The sequence below is a fragment of the Poecilia mexicana genome, unplaced genomic scaffold (assembly GCF_051168715.1).
Source record: "Poecilia mexicana isolate PSO_F unplaced genomic scaffold, ASM5116871v1 scaffold_12, whole genome shotgun sequence".
Classification (NCBI taxonomy): domain Eukaryota; kingdom Metazoa; phylum Chordata; class Actinopteri; order Cyprinodontiformes; family Poeciliidae; genus Poecilia; species Poecilia mexicana.
In genome coordinates, this window is record NW_028263381.1 from 28,908,216 (window position 1) to 28,924,016 (window position 15,801).

Below are 15,801 nucleotides of genomic sequence, written 5' to 3' on the forward strand. Positions count from 1 at the left end.
AAATGATCAGAAAGCCAGAAGCCAAAAACGCTTTATCTCAGCGAAAGAAGTCAAAAATGGACTATCTGTGAATTTGCAGCTTTACATTCAATTTTCAGCCTTGTTAGTTGTTGGACAGCTCCGAAATGCTGAGCAGCACTAGATCTAGCTGTAATAAGCTGAAATTAGTTGATCTGCTTAAGTTACAACTGATCAGAAAGCCAGAAGCCAAAAACGCTTTATCTCAGCGAAAGAAGTCAAAAATGGACTATCTGTGAATTTGCAGCTTTACATTCAATTTTCAGCCTTGTTAGTTGTTGGACAGCTCCGAAATGCTGAGCAGCACTAGATCTAGGTGTAATAAGCTGAAATTAGTTGATCTGCTTAAGTTACAAATGATCTGAAAGCCAGAGGCCAAAAACGCTTTATCTCAGCGAAAGAAGTCAAAAATGGACTATCTGTGAATTTGCAGCTTTACATTCAATTTTCAGCCTTGTTAGTTGTTGGACAGCTCCGAAATGCTGAGCAGCACTAGATCTGGCTGTAATAACCTGAAATTAGTTGATCTGCTTAAGTTACAAATGATCAGAAAGCCAGAAGCCAAAAACGCTTTAACTCAGCGAAAGAAGTCAAAAATGGACTATCTGTGGATTTGCAGCTTTACATTCAATTTTCAGCCTTGTAAGTTGTTGGACAGCTCCGAAATGCTGAGCAGCACTAGATCTAGCTGTAATAAGCTGAAATTAGTTGATCTGCTTAAGTTACAAATGATCAGAAAGCCAGAAGCCAAAAACGCTTTAACTCAGCGAAAGAAGTCAAAAATGGACTATCTGTGGATTTGCAGATTTACATTCAATTTTCAGCCTTGTAAGTTGTTGGACAGCTCCGAAATGCTGAGCAGCACTAGATCTAGCTGTAATAAGCTGAAATTAGTTGATCTGCTTAAGTTACAAATGATCAGAAAGCCAGAAGCCAAAAACGCTTTATCTCAGCGAAAGAAGTCAAAAATGGACTATCTGTGAATTTGCAGCTTTACATTCAATTTTCAGCCTTGTTAGTTGTTGGACGGCTCCGAAATGCTGAGCAGCACTAGATCTGGCTGTAATAAGCTGAAATTAGTTGATCTGCTGAAGTTACAAATGATCAGAAAGCCAGAAGCCAAAAACGCTTTATCTCAGCGAAAGAAGTCAAAAATGGACTATCTGTGAATTTGCAGCTTTACATTCAATTTTCAGCCTTGTTAGTTGTTGGACAGCTCCGAAATGCTGAGCAGCACTAGATCTGGCTGTAATAAGCTGAAATTAGTTGATCTGCTTAAGTTACAAATGATCAGAAAGCCAGAAGCCAAAAACGCTTTATCTCAGCGAAAGAAGTCAAAAATGGACTATCTGTGAATTTGCAGCTTTACATTCAATTTTCAGCCTTGTTAGTTGTTGGACAGCTCCGAAATGCTGAGCAGCACTAGATCTAGCTGTAATAAGCTGAAATTAGTTGATCTGCTTAAGTTACAAATGATCAGAAAGCCAGAAGCCAAAAACGCTTTATCTCAGCGAAAGAAGTCAAAAATGGACTATCTGTGAATTTGCAGCTTTACATTCAATTTTCAGCCTTGTTAGTTGTTGGACAGCTCCGAAATGCTGAGCAGCACTAGATCTAGCTGTAATAAGCTGAAATTAGTTGATCTGCTTAAGTTACAAATGATCAGAAAGCCAGAAGCCAAAAACGCTTTAACTCAGCGAAAGAAGTCAAAAATGGACTATCTGTGGATTTGCAGCTTTACATTCAATTTTCAGCCTTGTAAGTTGTTGGACAGCTCCGAAATGCTGAGCAGCACTAGATCTAGCTGTAATAAGCTGAAATTAGTTGATCTGCTTAAGTTACAAATGATCAGAAAGCCAGAAGCCAAAAACGCTTTATCTCAGCGAAAGAAGTCAAAAATGGACTATCTGTGAATTTGCAGCTTTACATTCAATTTTCAGCCTTGTTAGTTGTTGAACGGCTCCGAAATGCTGAGCAGCACTAGATCTGGCTGTAATAAGCTGAAATTAGTTGATCTGCTGAAGTTACAAATGATCAGAAAGCCAGAAGCCAAAAACGCTTTATCTCAGCGAAAGAAGTCAAAAATGGACTATCTGTGAATTTGCAGCTTTACATTCAATTTTCAGCCTTGTTAGTTGTTGGACAGCTCCGAAATGCTGAGCAGCACTAGATCTAGCTGTAATAAGCTGAAATTAGTTGATCTGCTTAAGTTACAAATGATCAGAAAGCCAGAAGCCAAAAACGCTTTATCTCAGCGAAAGAAGTCAAAAATGGACTATCTGTGAATTTGCAGCTTTACATTCAATTTTCAGCCTTGTTAGTTGTTGGACAGCTCCGAAATGCTGAGCAGCACTAGATCTGGCTGTAATAAGCTGAAATTAGTTGATCTGCTTAAGTTACAAATGATCAGAAAGCCAGAAGCCAAAAACGCTTTAACTCAGCGAAAGAAGTCAAAAATGGACTATCTGTGAATTTGCAGCTTTACATTCAATTTTCAGCCTTGTTAGTTGTTGGACAGCTCCGAAATGCTGAGCAGCACTAGATCTAGCTGTAATAAGCTGAAATTAGTTGATCTGCTTAAGTTACAAATGATCAGAAAGCCAGAAGCCAAAAACGCTTTATCTCAGCGAAAGAAGTCAAAAATGGACTATCTGTGAATTTGCAGCTTTACATTCAATTTTCAGCCTTGTTAGTTGTTGGACAGCTCCGAAATGCTGAGCAGCACTAGATCTAGCTGTAATAAGCTGAAATTAGTTGATCTGCTTAAGTTACAAATGATCAGAAAGCCAGAAGCCAAAAACGCTTTATCTCAGCGAAAGAAGTCAAAAATGGACTATCTGTGAATATGCAGCTTTACATTCAATTTTCAGCCTTGTTAGTTGTTGGACAGCTCCGAAATGCTGAGCAGCACTAGATCTAGCTGTAATAAGCTGAAATTAGTTGATCTGCTTAAGTTACAAATGATCAGAAAGCCAGAAGCCAAAAACGCTTTATCTCAGCGAAAGAAGTCAAAAATGGACTATCTGTGAATTTGCAGCTTTACATTCAATTTTCAGCCTTGTTAGTTGTTGGACAGCTCCGAAATGCTGAGCAGCACTAGATCTGGCTGTAATAACCTGAAATTAGTTGATCTGCTTAAGTTACAAATGATCAGAAAGCCAGAAGCCAAAAACGCTTTATCTCAGCGAAAGAAGTCAAAAATGGACTATCTGTGAATTTGCAGCTTTACATTCAATTTTCAGCCTTGTTAGTTGTTGGACAGCTCCGAAATGCTGAGCAGCACTAGATCTAGCTGTAATAAGCTGAAATTAGTTGATCTGCTTAAGTTACAACTGATCAGAAAGCCAGAAGCCAAAAACGCTTTATCTCAGCGAAAGAAGTCAAAAATGGACTATCTGTGAATTTGCAGCTTTACATTCAATTTTCAGCCTTGTTAGTTGTTGGACAGCTCCGAAATGCTGAGCAGCACTAGATCTAGCTGTAATAAGCTGAAATTAGTTGATCTGCTTAAGTTACAAATGATCAGAAAGCCAGAAGCCAAAAACGCTTTATCTCAGCGAAAGAAGTCAAAAATGGACTATCTGTGAATTTGCAGCTTTACATTCAATTTTCAGCCTTGTTAGTTGTTGGACAGCTCCGAAATGCTGAGCAGCACTAGATCTAGCTGTAATAAGCTCAAATTAGTTGATCTGCTTAAGTTACAAATGATCAGAAAGCCAGAAGCCAAAAACGCTTTATCTCAGCGAAAGAAGTCAAAAATGGACTATCTGTGAATTTGCAGCTTTACATTCAATTTTCAGCCTTGTTAGTTGTTGGACAGCTCCGAAATGCTGAGCAGCACTAGATCTGGCTCTAATAAGTTGAAATTAGTTGATCTGCTTAAGTTACAAATGATCAGAAAGCCAGAAGCCAAAAACGCTTTATCTCAGCGAAAGAAGTCAAAAATGGACTATCTGTGAATTTGCAGCTTTACATTCAATTTTCAGCCTTGTTAGTTGTTGGACAGCTCCGAAATGCTGAACAGCAGTAGATCTGGCTGTAATAACCTGAAATTAGTTGATCTGCTTAAGTTACAAATGATCAGAAAGCCAGAAGCCAAAAACGCTTTATCTCAGCGAAAGAAGTCAAAAATGGACTATCTGTGAATTTGCAGCTTTACATTCAATTTTCAGCCTTGCTAGTTGTTGGACAGTTCCGAAATGCTGAGCAGCACTAGATCTGGCTGTAATAACCTGAAATTAGTTGATCTGCTTAAGTTACAAATGATCAGAAAGCCAGAAGCCAAAAACGCTTTATCTCAGCGAAAGAAGTCAAAAATGGACTATCTGTGAATTTGCAGCTTTACATTCAATTTTCAGCCTTGTCAGTTGTTGGACAGCTCCGAAATGCTGAGCAGCACTAGATCTAGCTGTAATAAGCTGAAATTAGTTGATCTGCTTAAGTTACAAATGATCAGAAAGCCAGAAGCCAAAAACGCTTTATCTCAGCGAAAGAAGTCAAAAATGGACTATCTGTGAATTTGCAGCTTTACATTCAATTTTCAGCCTTGTTAGTTGTTGGACAGCTCCGAAATGCTGAGCAGCACTAGATCTAGCTGTAATAAGCGGAAATTAGTTGATCTGCTTAAGTTACTAATGATCAGAAAGCCAGAAGCCAAAAACGCTTTATCTCAGCGAAAGAAGTCAAAAATGGACTATCTGTGAATTTGCAGCTTTACATTCAATTTTCAGCCTTGTCAGTTGTTGGACAGCTCCGAAATGCTGAGCAGCACTAGATCTAGCTGTAATAAGCTGAAATTAGTTGATCTGCTTAAGTTACAAATGATCAGAAAGCCAGAAGCCAAAAACGCTTTATCTCAGCGAAAGAAGTCAAAAATGGACTATCTGTGAATTTGCAGCTTTACATTCAATTTTCAGCCTTGTTAGTTGTTGGACAGCTCCGAAATGCTGAGCAGCACTAGATCTAGCTGTAATAAGCTGAAATTAGTTGATCTGCTTAAGTTACAAATGATCAGAAAGCCAGAAGCCAAAAACGCTTTATCTCAGCGAAAGAAGTCAAAAATGGACTATCTGTGAATTTGCAGCTTTACATTCAATTTTCAGCCTTGTTAGTTGTTGGACAGCTCCGAAATGCTGAGCAGCACTAGATCTAGCTGTAATAAGCTGAAATTAGTTGATCTGCTTAAGTTACAAATGATCAGAAAGCCAGAAGCCAAAAACGCTTTATCTCAGCGAAAGAAGTCAAAAATGGACTATCTGTGAATTTGCAGCTTTACATTCAATTTTCAGCCTTGTTAGTTGTTGGACAGCTCCGAAATGCTGAGCAGCACTAGATCTAGCTGTAATAAGCTGAAATTAGTTGATCTGCTTAAGTTACAAATGATCAGAAAGCCAGAAGCCAAAAACGCTTTATCTCAGCGAAAGAAGTCAAAAATGGACTATCTGTGAATTTGCAGCTTTACATTCAATTTTCAGCCTTGTTAGTTGTTGGACAGCTCCGAAATGCTGAGCAGCACTAGATCTGGCTGTAATAAGTTGAAATTAGTTGATCTGCTTAAGTTACAAATGATCAGAAAGCCGGAAGCCAAAAACGCTTTATCTCAGCGAAAGAAGTCAAAAATGGACTATCTGTGAATTTGCAGTTTTACATTCAATTTTCAGCCTTGTTAGTTGTTGGACAGCTCCGAAATGCTGAGCAGCACTAGATCTAGCTGTAATAAGCTGAAATTAGTTGATCTGCTTAAGTTACAAATGATCAGAAAGCCAGAAGCCAAAAACGCTTTATCTCAGCGAAAGAAGTCAAAAATGGACTATCTGTGAATTTGCAGCTTTACATTCAATTTTCAGCCTTGTTAGTTGTTGGACAGCTCCGAAATGCTGAGCAGCACTAGATCTAGCTGTAATAAGCTGAAATTAGTTGATCTGCTTAAGTTACAAATGATCAGAAAGCCAGAAGCCAAAAACGCTTTATCTCAGCGAAAGAAGTCAAAAATGGACTATCTGTGAATTTGCAGCTTTACATTCAATTTTCAGCCTTGTTAGTTGTTGGACAGCTCCGAAATGCTGAGCAGCACTAGATCTAGCTGTAATAAGCTGAAATTAGTTGATCTGCTTAAGTTACAAATGATCAGAAAGCCAGAAGCCAAAAACGCTTTATCTCAGCGAAAGAAGTCAAAAATGGACTATCTGTGAATTTGCAGCTTTACATTCAATTTTCAGCCTTGTTAGTTGTTGGACAGCTCCGAAATGCTGAGCAGCACTAGATCTAGCTGTAATAAGCTGAAATTAGTTGATCTGCTTAAGTTACAAATGATCAGAAAGCCAGAAGCCAAAAACGCTTTATCTCAGCGAAAGAAGTCAAAAATGGACTATCTGTGAATTTGCAGCTTTACATTCAATTTTCAGCCTTGTTAGTTGTTGGACAGCTCCGAAATGCTGAGCAGCACTAGATCTAGCTGTAATAAGCTGAAATTAGTTGATCTGCTTAAGTTACAAATGATCAGAAAGCCAGAAGCCAAAAACGCTTTATCTCAGCGAAAGAAGTCAAAAATGGACTATCTGTGAATTTGCAGCTTTACATTCAATTTTCAGCCTTGTTAGTTGTTGGACAGCTCCGAAATGCTGAGCAGCACTAGATCTGGCTGTAATAAGCTGAAATTAGTTGATCTGCTTAAGTTACAAATGATCAGAAAGCCAGAAGCCAAAAACGCTTTATCTCAGCGAAAGAAGTCAAAAATGGACTATCTGTGAATTTGCAGCTTTACATTCAATTTTCAGCCTTGTTAGTTGTTGGACAGCTCCGAAATGCTGAGCAGCACTAGATCTGGCTGTAATAAGCTGAAATTAGTTGATCTGCTTAAGTTACAAATGATCAGAAAGCCAGAAGCCAAAAACGCTTTATCTCAGCGAAAGAAGTCAAAAATGGACTATCTGTGAATTTGCAGCTTTACATTCAATTTTCAGCCTTGTTAGTTGTTGGACAGTTCCGAAATGCTGAGCAGCACTAGATCTGGCTGTAATAACCTGAAATTAGTTGATCTGCTTAAGTTACAAATGATCAGAAAGCCAGAAGCCAAAAACGCTTTATCTCAGCGAAAGAAGTCAAAAATGGACTATCTGTGAATTTGCAGCTTTACATTCAATTTTCAGCCTTGTTAGTTGTTGGACAGCTCCGAAATGCTGAGCAGCACTAGATCTAGCTGTAATAAGCTGAAATTAGTTGATCTGCTTAAGTTACAAATGATCAGAAAGCCAGAAGCCAAAAACGCTTTATCTCAGCGAAAGAAGTCAAAAATGGACTATCTGTGAATTTGCAGCTTTACATTCAATTTTCAGCCTTGTTAGTTGTTGGACAGCTCCGAAATGCTGAGCAGCACTAGATCTAGCTGTAATAAGCTCAAATTAGTTGATCTGCTTAAGTTACAAATGATCAGAAAGCCAGAAGCCAAAAACGCTTTATCTCAGCGAAAGAAGTCAAAAATGGACTATCTGTGAATTTGCAGCTTTACATTCAATTTTCAGCCTTGTTAGTTGTTGGACAGCTCCGAAATGCTGAGCAGCACTAGATCTGGCTCTAATAAGTTGAAATTAGTTGATCTGCTTAAGTTACAAATGATCAGAAAGCCAGAAGCCAAAAACGCTTTATCTCAGCGAAAGAAGTCAAAAATGGACTATCTGTGAATTTGCAGCTTTACATTCAATTTTCAGCCTTGTTAGTTGTTGGACAGCTCCGAAATGCTGAACAGCAGTAGATCTGGCTGTAATAACCTGAAATTAGTTGATCTGCTTAAGTTACAAATGATCAGAAAGCCAGAAGCCAAAAACGCTTTATCTCAGCGAAAGAAGTCAAAAATGGACTATCTGTGAATTTGCAGCTTTACATTCAATTTTCAGCCTTGCTAGTTGTTGGACAGTTCCGAAATGCTGAGCAGCACTAGATCTGGCTGTAATAACCTGAAATTAGTTGATCTGCTTAAGTTACAAATGATCAGAAAGCCAGAAGCCAAAAACGCTTTATCTCAGCGAAAGAAGTCAAAAATGGACTATCTGTGAATTTGCAGCTTTACATTCAATTTTCAGCCTTGTCAGTTGTTGGACAGCTCCGAAATGCTGAGCAGCACTAGATCTAGCTGTAATAAGCGGAAATTAGTTGATCTGCTTAAGTTACTAATGATCAGAAAGCCAGAAGCCAAAAACGCTTTATCTCAGCGAAAGAAGTCAAAAATGGACTATCTGTGAATTTGCAGCTTTACATTCAATTTTCAGCCTTGTCAGTTGTTGGACAGCTCCGAAATGCTGAGCAGCACTAGATCTAGCTGTAATAAGCTGAAATTAGTTGATCTGCTTAAGTTACAAATGATCAGAAAGCCAGAAGCCAAAAACGCTTTATCTCAGCGAAAGAAGTCAAAAATGGACTATCTGTGAATTTGCAGCTTTACATTCAATTTTCAGCCTTGTTAGTTGTTGGACAGCTCCGAAATGCTGAGCAGCACTAGATCTGGCTGTAATAAGCTGAAATTAGTTGATCTGCTGAAGTTACAAATGATCAGAAAGCCAGAAGCCAAAAACGCTTTATCTCAGCGAAAGAAGTCAAAAATGGACTATCTGTGAATTTGCAGCTTTACATTCAATTTTCAGCCTTGTTAGTTGTTGGACAGCTCCGAAATGCTGAGCAGCACTAGATCTAGCTGTAATAAGCTGAAATTAGTTGATCTGCTTAAGTTACAAATGATCAGAAAGCCAGAAGCCAAAAACGCTTTATCTCAGCGAAAGAAGTCAAAAATGGACTATCTGTGAATTTGCAGCTTTACATTCAATTTTCAGCCTTGTTAGTTGTTGGACAGCTCCGAAATGCTGAGCAGCACTAGATCTAGCTGTAATAAGCTGAAATTAGTTGATCTGCTTAAGTTACAAATGATCAGAAAGCCAGAAGCCAAAAACGCTTTATCTCAGCGAAAGAAGTCAAAAATGGACTATCTGTGAATTTGCAGCTTTACATTCAATTTTCAGCCTTGTTAGTTGTTGGACAGCTCCGAAATGCTGAGCAGCACTAGATCTGGCTCTAATAAGTTGAAATTAGTTGATCTGCTTAAGTTACAAATGATCAGAAAGCCAGAAGCCAAAAACGCTTTATCTCAGCGAAAGAAGTCAAAAATGGACTATCTGTGAATTTGCAGCTTTACATTCAATTTTCAGCCTTGTTAGTTGTTGGACAGCTCCGAAATGCTGAACAGCAGTAGATCTGGCTGTAATAACCTGAAATTAGTTGATCTGCTTAAGTTACAAATGATCAGAAAGCCAGAAGCCAAAAACGCTTTATCTCAGCGAAAGAAGTCAAAAATGGACTATCTGTGAATTTGCAGCTTTACATTCAATTTTCAGCCTTGCTAGTTGTTGGACAGTTCCGAAATGCTGAGCAGCACTAGATCTGGCTGTAATAACCTGAAATTAGTTGATCTGCTTAAGTTACAAATGATCAGAAAGCCAGAAGCCAAAAACGCTTTATCTCAGCGAAAGAAGTCAAAAATGGACTATCTGTGAATTTGCAGCTTTACATTCAATTTTCAGCCTTGTCAGTTGTTGGACAGCTCCGAAATGCTGAGCAGCACTAGATCTAGCTGTAATAAGCTGAAATTAGTTGATCTGCTTAAGTTACAAATGATCAGAAAGCCAGAAGCCAAAAACGCTTTATCTCAGCGAAAGAAGTCAAAAATGGACTATCTGTGAATTTGCAGCTTTACATTCAATTTTCAGCCTTGTTAGTTGTTGGACAGCTCCGAAATGCTGAGCAGCACTAGATCTAGGTGTAATAAGCTGAAATTAGTTGATCTGCTTAAGTTACAAATGATCTGAAAGCCAGAGGCCAAAAACGCTTTATCTCAGCGAAAGAAGTCAAAAATGGACTATCTGTGGATTTGCAGCTTTACATTCAATTTTCAGCCTTGTTAGTTGTTGGACAGCTCCGAAATGCTGAGCAGCACTAGATCTGGCTGTAATAACCTGAAATTAGTTGATCTGCTTAAGTTACAAATGATTAGAAAGCCAGAAGCCAAAAACGCTTTATCTCAGCGAAAGAAGTCAAAAATGGACTATCTGTGAATTTGCAGCTTTACATTCAATTTTCAGCCTTGTTAGTTGTTGGACAGCTCCGAAATGCTGAGCAGCACTAGATCTAGGTGTAATAAGCTGAAATTAGTTGATCTGCTTAAGTTACAAATGATCAGAAAGCCAGAGGCCAAAAACGCTTTATCTCAGCGAAAGAAGTCAAAAATGGACTATCTGTGAATTTGCAGCTTTACATTCAATTTTCAGCCTTGTTAGTTGTTGGACAGCTCCGAAATGCTGAGCAGCACTAGATCTGGCTGTAATAAGCTGAAATTAGTTGATCTGCTTAAGTTACAAATGATCAGAAAGCCAGAAGCCAAAAACGCTTTAACTCAGCGAAAGAAGTCAAAAATGGACTATCTGTGAATTTGCAGCTTTACATTCAATTTTCAGCCTTGTTAGTTGTTGGACAGCTCCGAAATGCTGAGCAGCACTAGATCTGGCTGTAATAAGCTGAAATTAGTTGATCTGCTTAAGTTACAAATGATCAGAAAGCCAGAAGCCAAAAACGCTTTATCTCAGCGAAAGAAGTCAAAAATGGACTATCTGTGAATTTGCAGCTTTACATTCAATTTTCAGCCTTGTTAGTTGTTGGACAGCTCCGAAATGCTGAGCAGCACTAGATCTAGCTGTAATAAGCTGAAATTAGTTGATCTGCTTAAGTTACAAATGATCAGAAAGCCAGAAGCCAAAAACGCTTTATCTCAGCGAAAGAAGTCAAAAATGGACTATCTGTGAATTTGCAGCTTTACATTCAATTTTCAGCCTTGTTAGTTGTTGGACAGCTCCGAAATGCTGAGCAGCACTAGATCTGGCTGTAATAAGCTGAAATTAGTTGATCTGCTTAAGTTACAAATGATCAGAAAGCCAGAAGCCAAAAACGCTTTAACTCAGCGAAAGAAGTCAAAAATGGACTATCTGTGAATTTGCAGCTTTACATTCAATTTTCAGCCTTGTTAGTTGTTGGACAGCTCCGAAATGCTGAGCAGCACTAGATCTAGCTGTAATAAGCTGAAATTAGTTGATCTGCTTAAGTTACAAATGATCAGAAAGCCAGAAGCCAAAAACGCTTTATCTCAGCGAAAGAAGTCAAAAATGGACTATCTGTGAATTTGCAGCTTTACATTCAATTTTCAGCCTTGTTAGTTGTTGGACAGCTCCGAAATGCTGAGCAGCACTAGATCTAGCTGTAATAAGCTGAAATTAGTTGATCTGCTTAAGTTACAAATGATCAGAAAGCCAGAAGCCAAAAACGCTTTATCTCAGCGAAAGAAGTCAAAAATGGACTATCTGTGAATATGCAGCTTTACATTCAATTTTCAGCCTTGTTAGTTGTTGGACAGCTCCGAAATGCTGAGCAGCACTAGATCTAGCTGTAATAAGCTGAAATTAGTTGATCTGCTTAAGTTACAAATGATCAGAAAGCCAGAAGCCAAAAACGCTTTATCTCAGCGAAAGAAGTCAAAAATGGACTATCTGTGAATTTGCAGCTTTACATTCAATTTTCAGCCTTGTTAGTTGTTGGACAGCTCCGAAATGCTGAGCAGCACTAGATCTGGCTGTAATAACCTGAAATTAGTTGATCTGCTTAAGTTACAAATGATCAGAAAGCCAGAAGCCAAAAACGCTTTATCTCAGCGAAAGAAGTCAAAAATGGACTATCTGTGAATTTGCAGCTTTACATTCAATTTTCAGCCTTGTTAGTTGTTGGACAGCTCCGAAATGCTGAGCAGCACTAGATCTAGCTGTAATAAGCTGAAATTAGTTGATCTGCTTAAGTTACAACTGATCAGAAAGCCAGAAGCCAAAAACGCTTTATCTCAGCGAAAGAAGTCAAAAATGGACTATCTGTGAATTTGCAGCTTTACATTCAATTTTCAGCCTTGTTAGTTGTTGGACAGCTCCGAAATGCTGAGCAGCACTAGATCTAGGTGTAATAAGCTGAAATTAGTTGATCTGCTTAAGTTACAAATGATCTGAAAGCCAGAGGCCAAAAACGCTTTATCTCAGCGAAAGAAGTCAAAAATGGACTATCTGTGAATTTGCAGCTTTACATTCAATTTTCAGCCTTGTTAGTTGTTGGACAGCTCCGAAATGCTGAGCAGCACTAGATCTGGCTGTAATAACCTGAAATTAGTTGATCTGCTTAAGTTACAAATGATCAGAAAGCCAGAAGCCAAAAACGCTTTAACTCAGCGAAAGAAGTCAAAAATGGACTATCTGTGGATTTGCAGCTTTACATTCAATTTTCAGCCTTGTAAGTTGTTGGACAGCTCCGAAATGCTGAGCAGCACTAGATCTAGCTGTAATAAGCTGAAATTAGTTGATCTGCTTAAGTTACAAATGATCAGAAAGCCAGAAGCCAAAAACGCTTTAACTCAGCGAAAGAAGTCAAAAATGGACTATCTGTGGATTTGCAGATTTACATTCAATTTTCAGCCTTGTAAGTTGTTGGACAGCTCCGAAATGCTGAGCAGCACTAGATCTAGCTGTAATAAGCTGAAATTAGTTGATCTGCTTAAGTTACAAATGATCAGAAAGCCAGAAGCCAAAAACGCTTTATCTCAGCGAAAGAAGTCAAAAATGGACTATCTGTGAATTTGCAGCTTTACATTCAATTTTCAGCCTTGTTAGTTGTTGGACGGCTCCGAAATGCTGAGCAGCACTAGATCTGGCTGTAATAAGCTGAAATTAGTTGATCTGCTGAAGTTACAAATGATCAGAAAGCCAGAAGCCAAAAACGCTTTATCTCAGCGAAAGAAGTCAAAAATGGACTATCTGTGAATTTGCAGCTTTACATTCAATTTTCAGCCTTGTTAGTTGTTGGACAGCTCCGAAATGCTGAGCAGCACTAGATCTGGCTGTAATAAGCTGAAATTAGTTGATCTGCTTAAGTTACAAATGATCAGAAAGCCAGAAGCCAAAAACGCTTTATCTCAGCGAAAGAAGTCAAAAATGGACTATCTGTGAATTTGCAGCTTTACATTCAATTTTCAGCCTTGTTAGTTGTTGGACAGCTCCGAAATGCTGAGCAGCACTAGATCTAGCTGTAATAAGCTGAAATTAGTTGATCTGCTTAAGTTACAAATGATCAGAAAGCCAGAAGCCAAAAACGCTTTATCTCAGCGAAAGAAGTCAAAAATGGACTATCTGTGAATTTGCAGCTTTACATTCAATTTTCAGCCTTGTTAGTTGTTGGACAGCTCCGAAATGCTGAGCAGCACTAGATCTAGCTGTAATAAGCTGAAATTAGTTGATCTGCTTAAGTTACAAATGATCAGAAAGCCAGAAGCCAAAAACGCTTTAACTCAGCGAAAGAAGTCAAAAATGGACTATCTGTGGATTTGCAGCTTTACATTCAATTTTCAGCCTTGTAAGTTGTTGGACAGCTCCGAAATGCTGAGCAGCACTAGATCTAGCTGTAATAAGCTGAAATTAGTTGATCTGCTTAAGTTACAAATGATCAGAAAGCCAGAAGCCAAAAACGCTTTATCTCAGCGAAAGAAGTCAAAAATGGACTATCTGTGAATTTGCAGCTTTACATTCAATTTTCAGCCTTGTTAGTTGTTGAACGGCTCCGAAATGCTGAGCAGCACTAGATCTGGCTGTAATAAGCTGAAATTAGTTGATCTGCTGAAGTTACAAATGATCAGAAAGCCAGAAGCCAAAAACGCTTTATCTCAGCGAAAGAAGTCAAAAATGGACTATCTGTGAATTTGCAGCTTTACATTCAATTTTCAGCCTTGTTAGTTGTTGGACAGCTCCGAAATGCTGAGCAGCACTAGATCTAGCTGTAATAAGCTGAAATTAGTTGATCTGCTTAAGTTACAAATGATCAGAAAGCCAGAAGCCAAAAACGCTTTATCTCAGCGAAAGAAGTCAAAAATGGACTATCTGTGAATTTGCAGCTTTACATTCAATTTTCAGCCTTGTTAGTTGTTGGACAGCTCCGAAATGCTGAGCAGCACTAGATCTGGCTGTAATAAGCTGAAATTAGTTGATCTGCTTAAGTTACAAATGATCAGAAAGCCAGAAGCCAAAAACGCTTTAACTCAGCGAAAGAAGTCAAAAATGGACTATCTGTGAATTTGCAGCTTTACATTCAATTTTCAGCCTTGTTAGTTGTTGGACAGCTCCGAAATGCTGAGCAGCACTAGATCTAGCTGTAATAAGCTGAAATTAGTTGATCTGCTTAAGTTACAAATGATCAGAAAGCCAGAAGCCAAAAACGCTTTATCTCAGCGAAAGAAGTCAAAAATGGACTATCTGTGAATTTGCAGCTTTACATTCAATTTTCAGCCTTGTTAGTTGTTGGACAGCTCCGAAATGCTGAGCAGCACTAGATCTAGCTGTAATAAGCTGAAATTAGTTGATCTGCTTAAGTTACAAATGATCAGAAAGCCAGAAGCCAAAAACGCTTTATCTCAGCGAAAGAAGTCAAAAATGGACTATCTGTGAATATGCAGCTTTACATTCAATTTTCAGCCTTGTTAGTTGTTGGACAGCTCCGAAATGCTGAGCAGCACTAGATCTAGCTGTAATAAGCTGAAATTAGTTGATCTGCTTAAGTTACAAATGATCAGAAAGCCAGAAGCCAAAAACGCTTTATCTCAGCGAAAGAAGTCAAAAATGGACTATCTGTGAATTTGCAGCTTTACATTCAATTTTCAGCCTTGTTAGTTGTTGGACAGCTCCGAAATGCTGAGCAGCACTAGATCTGGCTGTAATAACCTGAAATTAGTTGATCTGCTTAAGTTACAAATGATCAGAAAGCCAGAAGCCAAAAACGCTTTATCTCAGCGAAAGAAGTCAAAAATGGACTATCTGTGAATTTGCAGCTTTACATTCAATTTTCAGCCTTGTTAGTTGTTGGACAGCTCCGAAATGCTGAGCAGCACTAGATCTAGCTGTAATAAGCTGAAATTAGTTGATCTGCTTAAGTTACAACTGATCAGAAAGCCAGAAGCCAAAAACGCTTTATCTCAGCGAAAGAAGTCAAAAATGGACTATCTGTGAATTTGCAGCTTTACATTCAATTTTCAGCCTTGTTAGTTGTTGGACAGCTCCGAAATGCTGAGCAGCACTAGATCTAGCTGTAATAAGCTGAAATTAGTTGATCTGCTTAAGTTACAAATGATCAGAAAGCCAGAAGCCAAAAACGCTTTATCTCAGCGAAAGAAGTCAAAAATGGACTATCTGTGAATTTGCAGCTTTACATTCAATTTTCAGCCTTGTTAGTTGTTGGACAGCTCCGAAATGCTGAGCAGCACTAGATCTAGCTGTAATAAGCTCAAATTAGTTGATCTGCTTAAGTTACAAATGATCAGAAAGCCAGAAGCCAAAAACGCTTTATCTCAGCGAAAGAAGTCAAAAATGGACTATCTGTGAATTTGCAGCTTTACATTCAATTTTCAGCCTTGTTAGTTGTTGGACAGCTCCGAAATGCTGAGCAGCACTAGATCTGGCTCTAATAAGTTGAAATTAGTTGATCTGCTTAAGTTACAAATGATCAGAAAGCCAGAAGCCAAAAACGCTTTATCTCAGCGAAAGAAGTCAAAAATGGACTATCTGTGAATTTGCAGCTTTACATTCAATTTTCAGCCTTGTTAGTTGTTGGACAGCTCCGAAATGCTGAACAGCAGTAGATCTGGCTGTAATAACCTGAAATTAGTTGATCTGC